The 20,530-nt window shown below is 46.3% G+C and overlaps 1 protein-coding gene across 2 annotated transcripts in view; it reads right to left on the bottom strand.

The window, feature by feature from the left end:
- The window catches only part of LOC143986525 (NACHT, LRR and PYD domains-containing protein 3-like), a 137,921-nt gene extending 118,824 nt beyond the window's left edge, over positions 1-19,097 (bottom strand). The window contains exon 1 of one of the 2 annotated variants that reach the window (XM_077484879.1): positions 18,986-19,097. The gene's annotated coding sequence lies outside the window, so the exon portion shown is untranslated. Of the gene's footprint in view, positions 1-9,243; positions 9,308-18,985 lie in introns of those variants that run through there. The other variant, XM_077484878.1, reaches the window with a different exon arrangement.
- Between the last annotated feature and the right edge of the window lie 1,433 nt (positions 19,098-20,530).

Below are 20,530 nucleotides of genomic sequence, written 5' to 3'. Positions count from 1 at the left end.
TTTTGGAGCAAGATCCAACTGATGTACCTAACTGGCTGGACCCCCCAGACGACCGCACTAGGGTACAAATACGTGATCCCCTCCCACGACGCCGCAGATATCCGAGGTATGCATCACACTCTGTTGATCCTGGACCACGTCACCCTACCTCTCCGGAAGATTAAAGTAACTTCAAGAAACCTTTTGGACTTATTTCGATGCACATTGTATGACTAGCGCCATCTCAGTATTATACCTGTCTCCTGGACGGGCAGCATTTTTCTTTTTTTTGGGGATGTTATCCTTTTTTTTCTCCCCTCCTTTCATCTTATTTGTTTCTCCATATACTCTGTTGGTTATGCCATGATGGGGGATGGGGTGGTAGGCCGCATACTAAATACCTCAATACAGCTGGTGCACTTAATTCAGGAACCTTCTCCCTGCCCTTTGCTGGTGTATTGTGACTGGCTGGGGTTCGGGAAAGGCAATGGAACAGCGGGTTGCTCATGCTTGATCTAGTTATGTAAATGTTGAGTTCCTAATCTACTTTAATATACAGGTCTACTCTCTAGATGTTTAGCGGTAATGGCCCACCTGGATATGGGTGGAGGGGTGGCTGATGGACCGGTTGGGTCCACAGTCCCTTGCTGCTATCCACGTGGGCTTCCTTAGTTATATACTCACAGTTTCTTACGCACCTGGTAGTTTCACCCTAATGCGCTCTCTGTCATATTACACAGATGGATCTCTGGCCCCCCGTTGGGGTATGTGGAAACATATGTTGACAATGTTTGCTCCCTTCCCGTGAGATGTCTCACGGACTGTTGTCTCCTCTGCGGAGGGGGGAGACTGGACTGGTGTGGAGCTCTTTGCCCATGCGGACCGTCTCCCCCTTCATGGAGGATCTGCTGTGTGTTCTGTATTAATATCTTGTTATACTAATGTGCCTCAGTGAAGTTTTACATGCCTGTCATGCTACTGGGCTCATGGCTCAGGTTCTCCGCTTCGACCCTTCACCCTCAATAGGCCGGGCACGAATAGTGCTCGTTTACGTGAACTTTCACGTGGTGTCCCGTTCTCGTGGACCCCTTAGATTTACCAGGCTCCTTACCTGAGAGCCCTCTTTCCCCCTTTTCTTTTTTTCCCCTTTTCTTTTCCTTTTTTAGTTTTGTACTAGTACACTTTCTGCTACCTTATAAGTTCCCCCTTTCCTTCTCCTACTCCCCCCCCCACTGTCTATAACCTGATTTTCTTATCCGCATTCCACTATGGCTCACACAGTACTATCTCGTCCTCACTTGAAGTGTTGCTCGTACAATGTAAATGGCCTCAATATTGCATCCAAGAGAGGACAAATCCTTTACCACATGCATAAACAGCAGGTCAACGTATTACTGTTACAGGAAACACATTTCCACACAAACTCCACCCCTTCCTGCTCCAACAGGTACTTTAACAGATGGTTCCACAGTACAAACCCCTCTCAGAAAACTAAAGGCGTTTCTATTGCCTTCCACAAAACGCTCCCGATTGATCTGATAGACCAGCAGTCGGATCCTCAGGGAAGGTATGTGTTCGTAAAGTTCTCCCTATGGGGCACCAAATTTACTATAGCCAACCTATACCTACCAAACACTAACCAAATCTCAACTGCTCTGCGATACATGAAGCTCTTGTCAGAATTCGCGGAAGGTAAACTAATTATAGGCGGGGATTTTAATGCCCCCCTAGACCCGCTTTTAGACTCGTCCACCTCTCGCTCATCCATCTCCTTTACTAAGTTGAGGGCTTTTAAACGGGCTATATATGACCTACGTCTAATCGACATCTGGCGGGTTCTGTTTCCAACAAATCGGAATTATACCCATTTCTCACAGGTCCATCACTCCTATAGTCATATCGACTACTTCCTTCTTGACCATAGCTGCTTAGATTGGTCACCTGAATGTGACATAGACTCAATGGTCTGGTCTGACCACTCGCCTATATATTTGACATTATCTATCCCTTCCACACCGGTGAGGGAATGGACATGGAGGCTGAATGATTCCCTCCTCACGAACCCTGAGTATTCCCACAAGTTCTCGGAAACGATCTCTAATTTCTTGCTAGATCATGCCACAGACACCACCTCGCTACCCTTCCAATGGGAGGCGCTTAAAGCTGTTCTGCGAGGCCTCTTTATTCAGGTGGGAACCCGCTTGAAAAAGACTCGTTCAGCTGCAATAACCTCAGCAACAAAAAAGCTTCGGGACCTTGAGACCCAGCATAAACGAGCCCCTACGCTGGTGACTTTGACAGAGGTCTTACTAGCCCGATCCCAACTCAGGGACCTATACGAGGCCTCAGCTCGTACTTATGCGGACAGACTTGCTTTCCAACAGTACCAATTTAGAGATAAATGTGGTAGGCCGTTGGCCCGCACCCTCCATTCAAGCACGCCTTCCACATTTATACCTCATATTCGGGCCCCTTCTGGAGAAATGCTTAATGAGCCCTCCAAGATATCACAAACATTCAGAGATTTCTACCAAACACTGTACAACCTACCGACCGGTATCCCATCTAGCCCATCCCACACTCCTGCGCCCGATGGACAGTCCTATATCGAGGAAACTGAGCTCCCTATATTAGATGGCGATACTGCAGAAGAGCTAGAGAAAGTAATCTCAGCAGACGAGGTAGTGGGAGCAATAGCGGCCACTCCTTCCGGTAAAAGCCCAGGACCCGACGGTTTTACCCCTAAATTCTACAAAACATTTGCTCCTCTACTGACCCCCTTTATGGCTAAGGTGTTTAACTCTCTATCAGAAGGCTCAGCGTTTCCTCCACAAACGCTTGAAGCCCACATCGCCATTATCCCCAAACCAGACAAAGACCCTACCTTGTGTGCAAATTATAGGCCCATATCATTAATTGGAGTGGATCTGAAAATATATGCCAAAATATTAGCTACTAGAATGCAACCGCTACTCCCCCGCCTTATACATCTGGACCAGGTGGGTTTTGTGAGTGGCCGCGAGGCAAGGGATAACACCCTGAAAACCCTGCTTCTTACCGACTATGCCCGCACCCACGAAATCCCTCTATGCCTTTTGACGGTCGACGCAGAAAAGGCATTCGACCGGGTTGACTGGCAATTCCTTCGGATGTCTCTGCAACAGATAGGCCTGGGTCCCAAAATGCTATCCCGAATTATGGCCCTTTACTCCTCCCCTTCTGCTAGAATTCGGGTAAATGGTTCACTGTCACCTACATTTGCCATTAAAAATGGGACACGTCAGGGCTGTCCTTTATCTCCCCTTCTATATGTCCTTGTCATGGAACACCTAGCAATAGCCTTACGAAATAACCCCAACATCTCAGGTGTATCGATAGGCCCCACTCATTCTAAGCTGGCGCTCTTCGCGGATGACTTGCTATTGTTTGTAACCCAACCCCACCTATCTTTACCACATATAATGCAGGAATTCACGAGGTTTGGCATGCTGAGCAATTTCAAAGTAAACCATACTAAATCAGAAATCCTGAACATCTCACTGTCCCAAGAAGTCCTCCGCCAACTATCAGCTAGGTACCCATTTAAAACAGGCTCTACCTCCATCCGCTACCTCGGAATCCAAATACCCACGGAAAGGTCCCATCTATTCTCTTTGAATTATGCACCCCTGCTGCTTAGAACCAAGACGGATCTCTCAAACTATGCAAAGAAATGCCTATCGTGGCTAGGCAGAGTAAATGCCCTAAAAATGGACGTAATCCCTCGGTTTCTCTATTTGTTCCAAACAATTCCCATTTCCATACCCTCCTGGTTTTTTAGGAAGCTCCGCCAACTATTCTCCTCCTTTATTTGGGGAGGGGCTCGTCCCCGGATACGCTACGAGACCTTATCACTCCCCAAGATTCGTGGTGGAGCAGGAGCCCCGGATGCCTCCTTATATTATAGAGCAGCTGTTCTCATGCGTATACTTAACTGGTTCCATCATTCCTCCTCCAAATTATGGGTACAGATAGAGAGCCATATTAACCCAATAGATCTCTGTGCATTGCCGTGGACACCTGCTGAATTCCTGAAAGGAGAGGTACCACTGAGCGACCTCACCCGACAAACCATACAAATCTGGACCCGAATGGATTCCTCCAAGACCCTATCTCCCATGCAGGGACCCATGGCTCCGCTGTTTGGAACTCCGGCTTTTCCACCGGCCCTACAGGGAGCGAGTTTTGGACCTTGGTGTAAGGAGGACCACAGGCGACTTGCCCAAGTCCTACGTTCAGACCCCTCTCTGACTCATGACGTTCCCTCTGACCCATCTTCTCATGCCTCTACGCACTGGCTGCAGAGACAACAGGTGATTTCCTTCATTCGCACTTTCCCATCGTTACCTAATGTACTTGCTGACTTAACAGACTTGGAGGGCATGCTGCTCCAGGCCACCCCTCCTACACATGTAGTCTCTCAATTATATTCCCTCTTACATGTGGCTTACAATCCTGACCTTCCCCCATACACACAGGCATGGGAAGAAGACCTGGGCCATTCCATCTCGCCTGTAGACTGGCAAAAGTGCTTCATGCTGACCCACAAAATGTCCGTAGCCTCCAATTCTTAAGAAAAGGGGTTCAAGCTGTTGACCCGCTGGTACAGATGCCCTTCGACTTTGCACCGAATCAACTCGACACTTCTGGATACTTGCTGGCGTTGCTTGTCATCTAAGGGAACCTTACTTCACATTTGGTGGGCATGCCCCCCTGTGAGGAAGTTCTGGCAAAAGATCCTTGACCTGTACTGCAAACTCATGGCGACCTCCATCGCACCCTCTCCTGAGATGGCTCTGCTATCTCTGCTCCCGGGACCGCTTAAGTCAGTCAAGAAAGACGTTCTGCATCACTTTTTGGCTGCTGCTAGAACGGTGTTGCCCAGACATTGGAAGTCAATGAGCATGCCTTCCCTGGGGGATTGGGCAATTGAAGTGGATCGAATTAATAGTTTGGAAAGAATGTTGTCGCAGGAAACGGGTGGGGAGGAGCAATTCTCTAAGACCTGGACCTCATGGTCGATGTTTCGATATTCCTCAGAGTTTGTCTCATAGGCCACAGAGGACTCTACTAATACACCTGTGTGATCAGGGTGGAATGTATATCTTTTGATCCCTAAGCTCTTTACTGTCCTGACCCCTCTTTCCTCACTCTCTTCCCCCTTTCTTCCCTCCCCTATACAAGTTGCAGTAATACCCGATTACTTAAGTTATGACCTCTAGTCTCATTAGACCAGCATGGTGGCACATACAGAGCTTCCCCCCCAGAGTGAACGTTGCCAGAATGAGCACAATAGCCCTAGTCTACCTGTTATGAGTGGGCATCACCCGCTGAGAGGATAGTGGTGCACACACACCCACTTTAACTTAGACTAATCAAGGTAGGACTACAGGCTCTCTTACCATACTACCTAAATCGAAGCTCAAAACAAACACTTTAATCTTGTGATAGTTCAACACCACTGTAGTAGAGTGGATTTCTCTGTGGTTTTTCTTTTTTTATGTTTATGTAACAATGTAAAAAGAATATGTCGGAATATTCTGTATTTTTTCTTTTTTTTCCCCTCCTGTCTTGCTTCTATATCTCAATAAAAATAAGATTGAATTAAAGGGCCATTTGAAGAAAAAAAAATTCAAATTTTTTTTTTCAAATTTTTTTTTTTCAAATTTTTTTTTTTGTGACTGACTGCCTGGAGGGGGGCGGCACCCGGGCGCCCCTATGGATGAGCCGCCACTGTATATAGCATATACGGTTGGCGAGCAGTTAAAAAAATAGAAAGCCAAGCATGTTTTAATGCAGAAGCTGGAGTGAATTGCTGACAAGGCCGCAGCTGAGGGTGTACACATGGTGGAGCCGCGATGCTTTGTGACTGCAGAAAGAAAAACACCCCGTACACGCGATGGGATTTTCCGACAACAAATGTTCGATGTGAGATTGTTGTGGGAAATTCCGACCGTGTGTGGGCTCCATCAGACATTTTCCATCGGAATTTCCGTCACACAAAATTTGAGATCTGGATCTGAAATTTTCCTACAACGGATTTTCTGATGGTGTGTACACAGTTCCATTGCACAAAGTTCCACGCATGCTCGGAATCAAGAAGAAGAGCCGCACCGGCTATTGGACTTCATTTTTCTCGTCACACGTGTTCTTGGCAATCGGGATTTCCAACAAGATTTGTGCAACCGTGTGTATGCAAGACAAGTTTGAGCCAACATCCGTCAGAAAAAAAAAACATGGATTTTGTTGTCGGAAAATTCTATCGTGTGTACAGGGCATAAGGCTGCTTTCACACTGGGGCTTTGGGGTCGTCGGCGGTAAAGCGCCGCTATTTTTAGCGGCACTTTACGGTAGTTTTTCCTGCGCTTTTTGCCCGCTAGTGGGGTGCTTTTTAGCCCCGTTAACATCTGAAAAAGGGTTCAAAGGGCCGCTGCAGTGGGGATTAGCTGGCACCTCAGTGGCACTGCCCATTGATTTCAATGGGCAGGGGTGCTGCACTCCTGAAGCGCCTCAAAGATGCGGCTTGCAGGACTTTTTTTGGCGTCCTGCCAGCGCAGAACTCCAGTGTGAGAGCCATCGGGATATCACACTGGAGAGACAGGATAGGCTCTTTACAGGCGCTATGCCGGTGATATTTTTAGCGCTATAGCGCCTATAAAGTGCCTTAGTGTGAAAGGGGTCTTTTATCACCAGTTGCATTTGACGGGCACTACCGCTCACCAAATGCAACCAAATAAAAGAGTCTGTGCTGCAACTTTCCCATATCCTTGTCCAAGCACATAGTTGTGGTGAGGGTGATGCGGCATTTAGGGGGTTAAAACAGGTGGTGAGGAGGCGATATATCTCCTCCTCACCGCCTGTCTAATACCTCTGAAAAGCAATCCATGTGCGGCAGTTTTTTACAATTCGGGCCGGTTCACACTGCTGTGCTGTCCGACATCCCATGTGATTCGCACTGCAGTGCAAATCACATGAGATCTCTGTGCGATGCAAACTCAGCCATACAGATTGTATGTCTGAATTTGCATCACATTCGGAGCAAACTGGCACAGGGCCCTTTTTTTTGGTTCTGAACCAGAATTGGATGGCTTGGGTGTTCACACCCATGCGATCCGATTCCTGTCTGAATTGACAGGTTGCACTGCGATATGCGAACTGATTTGGGGTGACACTCTCAGCAGTTTGCATAGTGCAGTGTGAACTGCCTGCGAGTTGTATGCGATGCGGGAACCCGCACTGGATTCGCAGGGTTCTGGCATTGCTCCAGTGTGAACCAGAATTGGTTCACACTATGTGGTGCGGGAACTGCATGCGAGGTTTGAACAGGAATTGCACCACATTTCTGTTGAACTCACATGCGATTCTTCCGCAGTGCAATTTGAGGCGTTCATTCTGTATGCCTCAAATCGCACCACATCTGTTCCAAAGTGGTGCAGGACCCTTTTTTTTGGCTACACCAGATTCAGATTGCATGAGTGTTCACACCCATGTGATCCAATTCTGGAAATCACACTGCGTTGAACAGGGTGTGATTTGGATGTGGCGCAGAATCTGTCTGCACAGAATTTGTTGGGAAATCACAGTGTAAAAGGCTACTTTCACTCTGAGGCACTTTGCAGATGCTATAGTGCTAAAAATAGCACCTGCAAAGCGCCCTGAAAGAGCCACTCAATTCACTCCCGAGGGCTTTCACACTGGAGCGGTGCGCTTGCAGGACGGTCAAAAAAGTCCTGCAAGCCGCATCTTTGCAGCACTATAGGAGCCGTGTATTCACCGCTCATAAAGCGCCCCTTCCCATCGAAATCAATGGGGTAGCGCTGCAAATCCGCCAGCAAAGCGCCGCTGCAAGTTTAACCCTTTTTTTTCTGCTGCAAAAACGACAGTAAAGCAACACTAAATATAGCGCCACTTTACTGACAGCGCCCGCCGGTGCCCGTCCCAGTGTGAAAGTAGCCAAAGTGTGAACCGGCATGTAGACCCCTTTCACACTAAGGTGTTTTTCAGGCACTTTTGGACTAAAAATAGTGCCTGTAAAGTGCCTGAAAAATGGCCTGAGGGCTTTAACACCGAGGTGATGCGCTGGCGGGATATTAAAAAAACTCCTGCAAGCACTATCTTTGGAGCGGTGGAGGAGCGGTGTATACACCACATTCTCGTGCATCCTGGCACGGAGAACAAATCACCAATGGCATCGCTACTGAGGGTGCGGCCCATACCCAGGTGAAGAGGGGTGACGTCAGAGTTCTGGGACCCCCAAGTCACCTCCATTCCCTCCATGCACAGAGCCCTCTAGGACACACAAACTTTTAGCCCACATTTGTATCCAAGTCAATGGTATAAGGAGGGACTCTACGGGGGACACCTGATGTAAGGAGGGACTCTGCTGAGGGAACCTGATGTAAGGAGGGACTCTGCTTGGGGCACCTGATGTAAGGAGGAACTCTGCTTGGGGCACCTGATGTAAGGAGGGACTCTGCTTGGGGCACCTGATGTAAGGAGGGACTCTGTTTGGGGCACCTGATGTAAGGAGGGACTCTGCTTGGGGCACCTGATGTAAGGAGGGACTCTGTTTGGGGCACCTGATGTAAGGAGGGACTCTGCTTGGGGCACCTGATGTAAGGAGGGACTCTGTTTGGGGCACCTGATGTAAGGAGGGACTCTGCTTGGGGCACCTGATGTAAGGAGGGACTCTGCTTGGGGCACCTGATGTAAGGAGGGACTCTGCTTGGGGCACCTGATGTAAGGAGGGACTCTGCTTGGGGCACCTGATGTAAGGAGGGACTCTGTTTGGGGCACCTGATGTAAGGAGGGACTCTGCTTGGGGCACCTGATGGCATCTGGTGACAGGTGATGTGGCAAGTGGCGCCCTAAGGGCTCTCACTGATTCTGCATTATGGTGAGTTGAACTATTTCATTTTATATTACAATGTAATAATAAAAATAATGCTCTTCAACCATCCTGACACCATAACAACCATGGTGCCAAGATGATTGGAGCGCCAACACCAGGTGTTTGGAGTATCGTTATCTGCTGATTGATAAACTTTCTGGAATACACATATCTGTATTGTGATGTAGGATCTGGGCCTGCTGTCCCTCCATCCCTCTGTCTTTCCTTCCTTCTCTCTCCTTCCCTCCCTATTTCTTTCTTTCTTTCTTTCTTTCTCCCTCCATCCCTCGTTCATCTCAGAATCAAAAAGTCAGAAAGATACAACAAATTCTTACCTCTGTGACACGCTCAGACGAATCTCGCAATGCTTCACTTCCTTACAACAGTCTCTTGTATATCTCTCTCACACCCATAGCAGGAAATCGCATGTTTCCTGATCTGTGGTCTCCGAGAGGGCCGTGTAGAGAGCTGGAGGTTAAAGAGGAAGTAAACCCTGATGTGTTTACTTTGTCTTCATTTCTCTGCAAAAGTGAAGCATAATGGGCTACTATGCATCACATCACATCATATAGTAACCCATTATGTGTCACTTACCTGAAACCAAAGCCTGCAATGTCACCGATGTCCCCACTAGCAGCGAGCAACCATTCTCACCCCTCTTCCTTCCGGGGGCCGAAGTCGCGTAGCGTCACTCACGTGCATACACGTGGCAGCCGTCAGTCACGGCATGACCCCTTTAGAAATGACACGATCTGCCCTTTCTAAAGTGTGCATGTGCTGTAGACATCGGTGCACAGCTTTATTATACATATCTCCTATGGTGGAGGTTTAGGAGATATTTCCAGCACCTACAGGTACATATAGTCCTTAATATAGGCTTACCTGTAGGTAAAAGTGGTTGTACAGGGTGGGCAGGGTGTGCAGGGTATACAGGGTGTGCAGGGTATACAGGGTGTGCAGGGTGTACAGGGTATACAGGGTGTGCAGGATGTGCAGGGTATGAAGGGTATACGGGGTATGCAGGGTATACAGGGTGTGCAGGGTATACAGGGTGTGCAGGGTATACAGGGTATGAAGGGTATACAGGGTGTGCAGGGTATACAGGATGTGCAGGGTATGCAGGGTGTACAGGGTATGCAGAGTGTATAGGGTATGAAGGGTATACAGGGTGTGCAGGGTATACAGGGTGTGCAGGGTATACAGGGTGTGCAGGGTATACAGGGTATGAAGGGTATACAGGGTGTGCAGGGTGTGCAGGGTATGCAGGGTATACAGGGTGTGCAGGGTATACAGGGTGTGCAGGGTATACAGGGTGTGCAGAGTATACAGGCTGTGCAGGGTATACAGGGTATGAAGGGTATACAGGGTGTGCAGGGTATACAGGGTATGACGGGTATACAGGGTGTGCAGGGTGTGAAGGGTGTGCAGGGTATGCAGGGTATACAGGGTGTACAGGGTATACAGGGTGTGAAGGGTATACAGGGTGTGAAGGGTATGCAGGGTGTGCAGGGTATGCAGGGTATACAGGGTGTGCAGGGTATACAGGGTGTGCAGGGTATACAATGTGTGCAGGGTATACAGGGTTTGCAGGGTGTGCAGGGTATCCAGGGTGTGCAGGGTATACAGGGTGTGCAGGGTATACAGGGTATCCAGGGTATACAGGGTGTGCAGGGTATACAGGGTATACAGGGTGTGCAGGGTATACAGGGTGTGCAGGGTATAAAGGGTGTGCAGGGTATACAGGGTATCCAGGGTATACAGGGTGTGCAGGGTGTGCAGGGTATACAGGGTGTGCAGGGTATACAGGGTGTGCAGGGTATACGGGGTGTACAACCACTTTAAACTCACCCTCTGGGCTCCTTCAGGACATGTTTACAAAACTCAGATGCACTCAAAGGTTTTATGTTTTTTTAACGCAGTACAAATGCATTTGCAAAAAAAAAGTTTATGTATTTCAATAAACCTCATTTATACCATTGTGTTCCCTTTATGTGCGTTTATAAATAGTACAGCTATCAAAACAATCCAATCCACAAACAATTGAATAGCCTTAATGTCTCATCTGATCAATTACGATAGGCTTAGTTTAAACTGAATCGATGGTCAGGGCGGAATATTATCATTTCCAATCAGTCAGCAGCACTGAGAAACACTATATTACCAAAAGTATTGGGACGCCTGTCTTTACATGAATTTTAATGACATCCCAGTCTTAGTCCGGAGGGTTCAATATTGAGTTGGCTCCGCCCTTTGCAGCTATAACAGCTTCATCTCTTCTGGGAAGGCCATCCACAAGGTTTAGGAGTGTCTATGGGAAGGTTTGATTATTCTTCCAGAAGCCCATTTGAGAGGTCAGGCACTGATGTTGGATGAGAAGGCCTGGCTCTCAGTCTCCACTCTAATTCATCCCAAAAGTGTTCTATCAGGTTGAGTTCAGGACTCTGTGCAAGCCAGTCAGGTTCATATACCCCAAACTTGTTCATCCATGTCTTTATGGACCTTGCTTTGTGCACTGGTCAAAATCATTTTGTGGAGGGGGGATTATGGTGTGCAGTGGGGGCTGGTGTTTTCTGTTTTTTTTGGTGGGCAAAAAACCACCCCCTCTGGTTCATCTGGTGGCTCCCCCACCCCCACTGCTCCCAATCGGTTTGGTCACCCTCCCCCCCAGGAGTCTTGCGGCAGGTCATCTAGCCCCACACTTACCATCTTCTCCCTCCTCCTCCTCCTAGGCATCCAAAAGGATCGCCTGTCCTTTCAGCCAATTGGGTGACTGGTTTCAGGACCCACTTCCTGATTGACTGGGAGGAGGATCAGTGTGAGAATAGTGAATATTAATTTGCTATTGTAAAACAACCGGGTGGGCTTGGAGCGCAGTGCTCTGCACCCCGAGACCACCCTTTTTTGAAGCTCACCCTTTTTTTTTAAGTCTATTAGAGCCTTTCCAACCCCATTGGATACCATGCATTTGGTGCCCTGCATGTAGACACATGGATAGGGGGGCAGCGCCCATGCTCCCCTAATGGACAGGCTGCCACTGATGGTGAGGGGTTGTTTTTCAGGGGTTGGGCTTGACCCCTTAGTTCTTAACAAAGAATGCAACAAGAAATGTAAGTGTAGCACTGGTATTTTTGCCTACTAACATAATGCAATGTAAGTCTATGAGCAGTGTTATAGCTTAGCATTTGGCACCATCTAGTGGCCAAAACAGGAAATGGACTTCAATTATTTTCCTTCTTCTATAGCACTAGAAAGATGACAGGAAGTGACTGTTCTGTTTACATTTTACTGTGACCTACCTACCCAGAATGCCAAGTGACCTGACCTACCCATGATCACCCTGTACTGAACTGCATGCTGGGTAGGCTATAAAAGAGCCTGTGCGACCACCATTTTCTTTCTAGACACATGGCCTGCCTGCAAGGAGGTGTGTGTGTGTGTTCTTGTGGAGCGGAGGCATCCATCTGTTTGGACCCAGTTTGTCGCCCATAGTTTCCTAACACACTTTTATACATCTAGACTTTAACACAGTGTTGCTGGGACCTGTAGTGCCACGGAAGAGAATTTATTAAAGAGTCTGAGTTTAAGCAGGCCTCAAGCCTACCCTTCACCTTACTATTAGCACGGTGTTATCCAAAGCTAATTACACCAGAGGCAGTTGCAGGTGTACCACACTACAGGAACAGTTCTAATATTCACCTCCCATTAACCCTTTGTTGTTCCACTGTTGGATTACAATTGTTACAACACCTATAGCTAGCAGAAGAAAGAAGATCAAAGACTGCATCTTTTATTGCAAGGCCTTGCATCTTATTAAAGTAGGGGGAGCTCCCTAGTGATTGTGTTGTACTGCATTTAACACTTTGCATTTTTGTGTTCACCACAGTGTGCTGGAAGTGGGAAGGTGCCCAGAGGAAGACTTAGTCACTCTGAGCACTAGTCCCAATTGGAGACACATTCTAAGGGATCATATAAGACAACTGTACATGTACACACTGTTGTGCTGTTACATTATGTGGGTGTGACAGTGCAAATGCTGTAATTACTATTTTACACTAACCCCGGTGAAAATACGTTTCTGGTTAAGTACTATTTGTGTGGAGTGTTGTTCCTTTTCCAGCAGGTGGAACATCGGATACCCAGGTAATAACAAAGGTATACTGTTATTATATTGCATATTGTGGGCTTGTCCTTCACTATTAGATTCACACCAATATTACACCACAGCTGTGTCAAGGGGACTGAGCCAAGTCATTGGGGGTTTAATAGCAGAGTACAGGCCCAAACAAATTCAGCCGCTCCTTCGAGGGTCAGTGCTACAAAAGGGTGCAATTAGAGCAGCTAAGATAGAAAACGAAAGACACGTAGTGGAGGAGAGCAAAAAAAAAATAATCCCAAGAAATTCTTTAACCACTACAATACCGGGGGGCACTATCGCCCCCTTCCTTCCCAGACCAATTTTCAGCTTTCAGCGCTCTCACACTTTCAGTGACAATTGCGCGGTCGTGCTACGCCGTACCCAAATTAAATTTTGATCATTTTGTTCGCACAAATAGAGCTTTCTTTTGGTGGTATTTATTCACGACTCAGTTTTTATTTTTTGCGATATAAGCAAAAAAAGAGCGGAAATTTTGAAAAAAAAACAAAAAAAAACAAAACATTACTTTCTTCTTTCTATTTTAAAAGAAATCCAATAAAATCGAGTTTTGTCATAAATTTAAGCCAAAATTTATTCTGCTACATGTTTTTGGTAAAAAAAATAAATTGTTAAAGAGGAAGTAAACCCTTCCAAACAACTTGGACCTATAGGTAAGCCTAGATTAAGGCTTACCTGTAGGTCCAAGCAATATCTCCTAAACCTATATGGTTTAGGAGATATTTGCCCGAAAATGGGCACCGCTGTCTACGGCGCATGCGCCGTAGACAGCGGCGCGCAGGCGCACTAAATGCGGCAAATCCAAGAATGGATTTGCCAAATTTGTCGACTCCCGTGCGCATGCGCGGGAGTGACGTCATCGCGGCTTCGCCGTATGACAGCGGCGGAGCTGCGAGGCGCGACTCCCGTGCGCATGCGCGGGAGTGACGTCATCGCGGTTGCGCCGCTGTCATTGGTCGGAGCTGCGAGACGCCACCAGCAAGATGGACGCGGCGGACTACAGGGTTCAGCGGCAACTTCGCTGGCTCCTGTGTCAGGTAAGTGACACATAATGAGCTACTATGCGATGCATAGTAGTCCATTATGCTTTACCTTTGCAGGGAAAAAAAGAGGAAGTAAACCCATCAGGGTTTACTTCCTCTTTAAGTGTATAATAATTGGTTCGTGTGATCACGGACATATGTACGCAAATGATCATGTACAGATGTGTGCAGGTGATCACGGACATATGTGTGCAGATAATCATTGGGGACATGTGATTTTACTGTTACATATGTGGGGGACAGGTGTTTTTATTATTTGGGGACATGTGTTTTGGGGACATGTGTGGGGACACTAGGTTGGTGATCAGTGAGTAAAAAGCTCATATTCACTGATCACCAGCCGGCTGCAGCGATCTGCTCTCCTCTCCTCAGCGATGACTTCTATGTCAGGAGAGGAGAGCCGATTGCCTAGCAACCGGCTCTGTGTTTACATCACATGAAGGCTGTGATTGGACATGGCCGTCATGTGATCAGGAGGCCCAATCACAGAGCTCTCCTGCCACTTGGAGATGCGCCGTGTCCGGGTGACACGCGCACATCGGGATCGCACAGCTGCATGTGTCTGCGCGCGATCCCCCTACTGAACGGCACATTCCTTAAACGTCTACTCAGAAGAAGAGAGCGCCCACCCGGCCGTATATATGTACATTGGCTGGGTGGGAAGTGGCTAAGTATATAAACAGTAAAAAAGGGAGGACAGCCCATATTGGCCCCATAAAGAATGTGGAAGGACATCTGGTTACAAAATATGGAGATATGGCGAAGGTATTGAATTTATTCTTCTCCTCACTCTTCACAAGGGAATCGGGGGGCTTCAGTAACCAAAACTGCAGAGTTTATCCTCATATCATATCACAGGAAGCTCCTCCATGGCTAACAGAGGATAGAATTAGAATTAGACTTGGAAAACTTACCATTAACAAATCACCAGGACCAGATGGCTTGCATCCGAGGGTACTTAGGGAACTCAGTCAAGTAATTGCCAGACCATTGTTCCTAATTTTTACTGACAGTCTGCTGGCTGGAATGGTACCAGCTGATTGGAGAAAAGCCAATGTAGCACCAATATTTAAAAAAAGGGCCCAAAATACATCCCTGGAATTACAGACCAGTTAGCCTAACATCAATAGTATGCAAGCTCTTGGAGGGGATGATAAGGGACTATATACAAGATTTTAGTAAAGAGAACGGTATCATTAGCAGTAATCAGCATGAATTCATGAAGAATCGTTCTTGCCAAACCAAACTATTAACCTTCTATGAGGTGGTGAGTTGCCAGCTAGATAAAGGAAGGCCCATAGACGTGGTGTGTCTGGATTTTGCTGGATATTTCTGGATAATAAGATACGTGGCTACTCATTAAAATTAGAAGAAAAGAGGTTTAACCTTAACCACTTGCCGACCGCCGCACGACGATGTACGTCGACAGAATGGCACGGGCAGGAATATGGGCGTACATGTACGTCCCTGCCTTCCCGCGGGTGGGGGGCACGATCGGGCCCCCCCGGTGCCAGCGGCGGTCGGTATCCGTTCAGGAGCAATCCAGGATGAGGGGCCACCCCCTCATGATCGGTCCTGACGAATGAAAGTGAAGCGTGACATCACTTCCTCTCCTGTAATGTAAACACAGGCAGAGGAAGTGAGGTAATCTCTCCTCCGTGTCGGTATTTTTCGTTCCGGCACAGAGGAGAGAGGATCGGTGAGTTGCACCAACACACCACACGTACAGTAGAACATGCCAGGCACACTCTCACCCCCCCTTCACCACCCGATCACCCCCCCAATCACCCCTGCCCCCCAGTCACAGTGACACCAATTGCATTTTATTTTTTGCATTGGTGTCATTTGTGACTGTAATAACTGTTAGGGCAGTTAGGGTTAGCCCCCTTTAGTTCTAAGGTACCTCCCCTAACCCCCCCAATAAAGGTTTAACCCCGTGATCACCCCCCGTCGCCAGTGTCACTAAGGCTGGGTTCACATTGCAGCGGTTTATGAGAACGGATGTGATTTGCACCGCACTGCAGTGCAAATCACATCCGATCTCTGTGCGATTCTAGTTCAGCCATACAGATAGTATGGCTGAATTTGCGTCGCACCCGCCGCACCTGCCACAGACTCACACGGGACCCTTTTTTGGTCCGCAGCAGAATCGGATCGCATGGGTGTTCACACCATGCGATCCGATTCCTGTCCGAGTTTTTTTTTTTTTTTTTTTTGCATTGGTGTCATTTGTGACTGTAATAACTGTTAAGGCAGTTAGGGCTAGCCCCCTTTAATTCTAAGGTACCCCCCTAACCCCCCAATAAAGGTTTAACCCTGTGATCACCCCCCGTTGCCAGTGTCACTAAGGCTGGGTTCACATTGCAGCGGTTTATGAGAACGGATGTGATTCGCACCGCACTACAGTGCAAATCACATCCGATCTCTGTGCGATTCTAGTTCAGCCATACAAATAGTATGGCTGAATTCGCGCCGCACCCGCCGCAAACTCGCACGGGACCCTTTTTTTGGTCCGCAGCAGAATCGGATCGCATGGGTGTTCACACCATGCGATCCGATTCCTGTCCGAGTTTGCAGATCGCACTTCGATATGCGAACTGATCTGGGGGTGTCATTAACATTTCACTGACACTCCCAGCAGTTCGCATAGGGCAGTGTGATGCGGGAACCCGCCGCGGATTCGTGGCGTTCCCGCATCGCTCCAGTGTGAACTCAGCCTAATAAGCGATTGTTTTTCTGATCGCTGTATTAGTGTCACAGGTGACGCTAGTTAGGCAGGTAGGTATTTAGGTTCGCCACAGCTTTTTATAGCGCCAGGGACCCCCATATACTACCGCATAAAGCCCCCTGATTGCCCCCTAGTTAACCCTTTCACCAGTGATCACCATATAACTGTTACAGGTGACGCTGGTTGGTTAGTTATTTTTTTATAGTTTCAGGGCACCCGCCATTTATTACCTAATAAAGGTTTAACCCCCTGATCACCCGGCGGGTGATATAAGTTTGAGGGTCAGATAGGGTCTGCGTCGCCCCAGGCAGTGTCAGGTTAGTGCCAGTACCGCTAACACCCATGTGCAAAGCATACACCTCCCTTAGTAATATAGTATCTGATCAGATCTATATTAGCGTCGCCAGCAGTTTAGGTTTCCCAAAACGCATTGTTAGCGGGATCAGCCCAGATACCTGCTAGCACCTGCGTTTAGCCCCTCCGCCAAGTCCAGATCAGCCCACCCAAGTGCAGTATCGATCGATCACTGCCACTTACAAAACACAATACACATAACTGCAGCGTTCGCAGAGTCAGGCCTGATCCCTGCGATCGCTAACAGTTTTTTTTGTAGCGTTTTGATATAGTCGCTGACAGCCAGGTGCTTTTTTACCTGTGAGTCTCACTAGTGTACCCCTAAATTTAGGGGTGTCTACTTTCCAAAATGGGGTCATTTGGGGGGGGGGGGTTGTGCCATCTTGGCATTTTATGGCCTTCAAAACTGCGATAGGTAGTGAGGAGTAAAATCAAAAATTTACACCCTTAGAAATCCTGAAGGCGGTGCTTGGATTTCGGGGCCCCGTACGCGGCTAGGCTCCCAAAAAATCCCACACATGTGGTATCCCCGTACTCAGGAGAAGCAGCAGAATTTATTTTGGGGTGTCATTTCACATATGCCCATAGCATGTGTGAGCAATATATCATTTAGTGACAACTTTGTGAAAAAAAAAAAAAATAAATAAAAGTTTGTAATTTTCCCGCAACTTGTGGCAAAATATAAAATATTCCATGGACTCAACATGCCTCTCAGCAAATAGCTTGGGGTGTCTACTTTCTAAAATGGGGTCATTTGTGGGGGTTTTGTGCCATCTTGGCATTTTATGGCCTTCAAAACTGTGATAGGTAGTGAGGAGTGAAATTACAAATGTACGTCCTTAGAAATCCTGAAGGCGGTGCTTGGTTTTCGGGGCCCCGTACGCGGCTAAGCTTCCAAAAAGTCGACCACATGTAGTATCCCCATACTCAGGAGAAGCAGCAGAATGTATTTTGGGGTACAATTCCACATATAACCATGGCATGTGTGAGCAATATATCATTTAGTGACAACCTTGTGTAAAAAAAAAAAAAAAAAAATTGTCATTATTCAATCGCTTGAGGCAAAAAAAAAAATATTCAATGGGCTCAACATGCCTCTTATCAATTTCCTTAGGGTGTCTACTTTCCAAAATGGGGTCATTTGGGGGGGTTTTGTACTGCCCTGCCATTTTAGCACCTCAAGAAATGAGATAGGCAGTCATAAACTAAAAGCTGCGTAAATTCCAGAAAACGTACCTTAGTTTGTAGATGTGACAACTTTTGCGCAAACCAATAAATATACAATTATTGACTTTTTTTACCAAAGACATGTGGCTGAATACATTTTGGCCTAAATGTATGACTAAAATTGAGTTTATTGGATTTTTCTAATAACAAAAAGTAGACAATATCATTTATTTTTCAAAATTTGTGGCCTTTTTACGTTTATATCGCAAAAAATAAAAATCACAGAGTCAGTCAAATACCTTTAAAAGAAAGCTCTATTTGTGGAAAGAAAAGGACGCAAATTTTGTTTGGGTACAACATTGCATGACCGCGCAATTACCAGTTAAAGCAGCGCAGTGCCAAAGTGTAAAAAGACCTCTGGTCATTGACCAGCAAAATGGTCCGGTCTGAAAGTGGTTAAAAAAGAAAAGAAGGAAATAATGTGCTTCAATCATCCTGACACCATAACAACCATGGTGCCGGGATGATTGGAGCGCCAACACCAGGTGTTTGGAGTATCTTTATCTGCTGATTGATAACCTTTCTGGAATACATATTTGTATTGTGGTGTAGGAGATACAAGAAATTCTTACCTCTGTGACACGCTCAGATGGATCTCGTAATGTTTCACTTCCTTATACAGTCTCTTGTATATATCACCCCATCCCCCATAGCAGGAAATCACGTGTTTTCCGAGCTCTCCGAGAGGGACGTATACAGAGCAGAAGAATAACCTCGCCCTCTTATTACTATCACAACTTTTTTTTGTACAAATCCATATGCAAAAAAAAAAGTTTGTGTATTTCAATAAACCTCATTTATACCATTGTGTTGTCTTGCTTACTGGGCATTTAAACCCCCCTCCTGCCCAGGCCAATTTTCAGCTTTCAGCGCTGTCACACTTTGACAATTGTGCGGTCGTGCTGCACTGTACTCACATGAAATTGTTATCATTTTCTTCACACAAATGGAGCTTTCTTTCTTTTGGGGGTATTTAACCACTTGACCACCAGGCACTTAAACCACCTTAATAACCAGACCAATTTTCAGCTTTCGGTGCTCTCACATTTTGAATGACAATTACTCATTCATGCAACACTGGACCTATATGAAATTTTTGTCCTTTTTTCACACAAATGGAGCTTTCTTTTGGTGGTATTTAATCACCGCTGGGTTTTTTATTTTTTGTGCTGTAAAAGAAAAAATTCAGAAAATTCTGTAAAAAAATGAATTTTTCTTTGTTTATGTTATAAAATTTAGCAGATTAGTAATTTTTTCTTCATAAATTTTGGCCAAAATTTCTACCACTACATATCTTTGGTAAAAATAAGTACAAATTGCTGGATATTATTTGGTCTTTGTGAAAGTTATAGAGTCCACAAGCTGTGGTGCCAATATCTGAAAATTGATCACACATGAAGTACTGATGGCCTATTTCAATTCTTGAGACCCCAACATGCCAAAAAAGTACAAATACCCCCCAAATGACCCCTTTTTGGTAAGAAGACATTCCAAGGTATTTAGTAAGAGGCCTGAGGAGTTTTTTGAAGTTGTCATTTTTTTCCCACAATTCTTTGCAAAATCAAGATTTTTTTTAACTTTTTTTTTCACAAAATTGTCATATTATCAGTTTATTTCTCACACACAGCATATGCATACCACAAATTACACCCCAAAACACATTCTGCTATTACTCCCGAGTACGGCGATACCACATGTGTGAGACTTTTACACAGTGTGGCCACATACAGAGGCCCAACATGCAGGGAGCACCATCAGGCGTTCTGGAGCACCCAGGCCAATTCTGACATTTCTCTCCTACATGTAAAAATCATCATTTATTTGCTAGAAAATTACATAGAACCCCAAAACATTATATATGTTTTTTTTTTTTTAGAAAACACCCTGGAGAATACAATGGTGGTCGTTGCAACTTTTTATCTCGCACGGTATTTGCGCAACAATTTTTTGAATGTTTTGTGCTAAAAAAAAAAAAAAACACAGTAAAGTTAGCCCAATTTTTGCATAATGTGAAAGATGAAGTTACGCTAAGTACCGTATATACTCGAGTATAAGCTGAGATTTTCAGCCCCTTTTTTTAGGCTGAAAGTGCCCCCTCGGCTTATACTCGAGTCACC

This window comes from Lithobates pipiens, unplaced genomic scaffold, assembly GCF_037356315.1.
Source record: "Lithobates pipiens isolate NorthernLeopardFrog02 unplaced genomic scaffold, aLitPip1_a1.2 Scaffold_167, whole genome shotgun sequence".
Lineage (NCBI taxonomy): Eukaryota > Metazoa > Chordata > Amphibia > Anura > Ranidae > Lithobates > Lithobates pipiens.
Note: the sequence above shows the minus strand (reverse complement) of the source record. Positions and strands in the feature narration are given on the sequence as shown.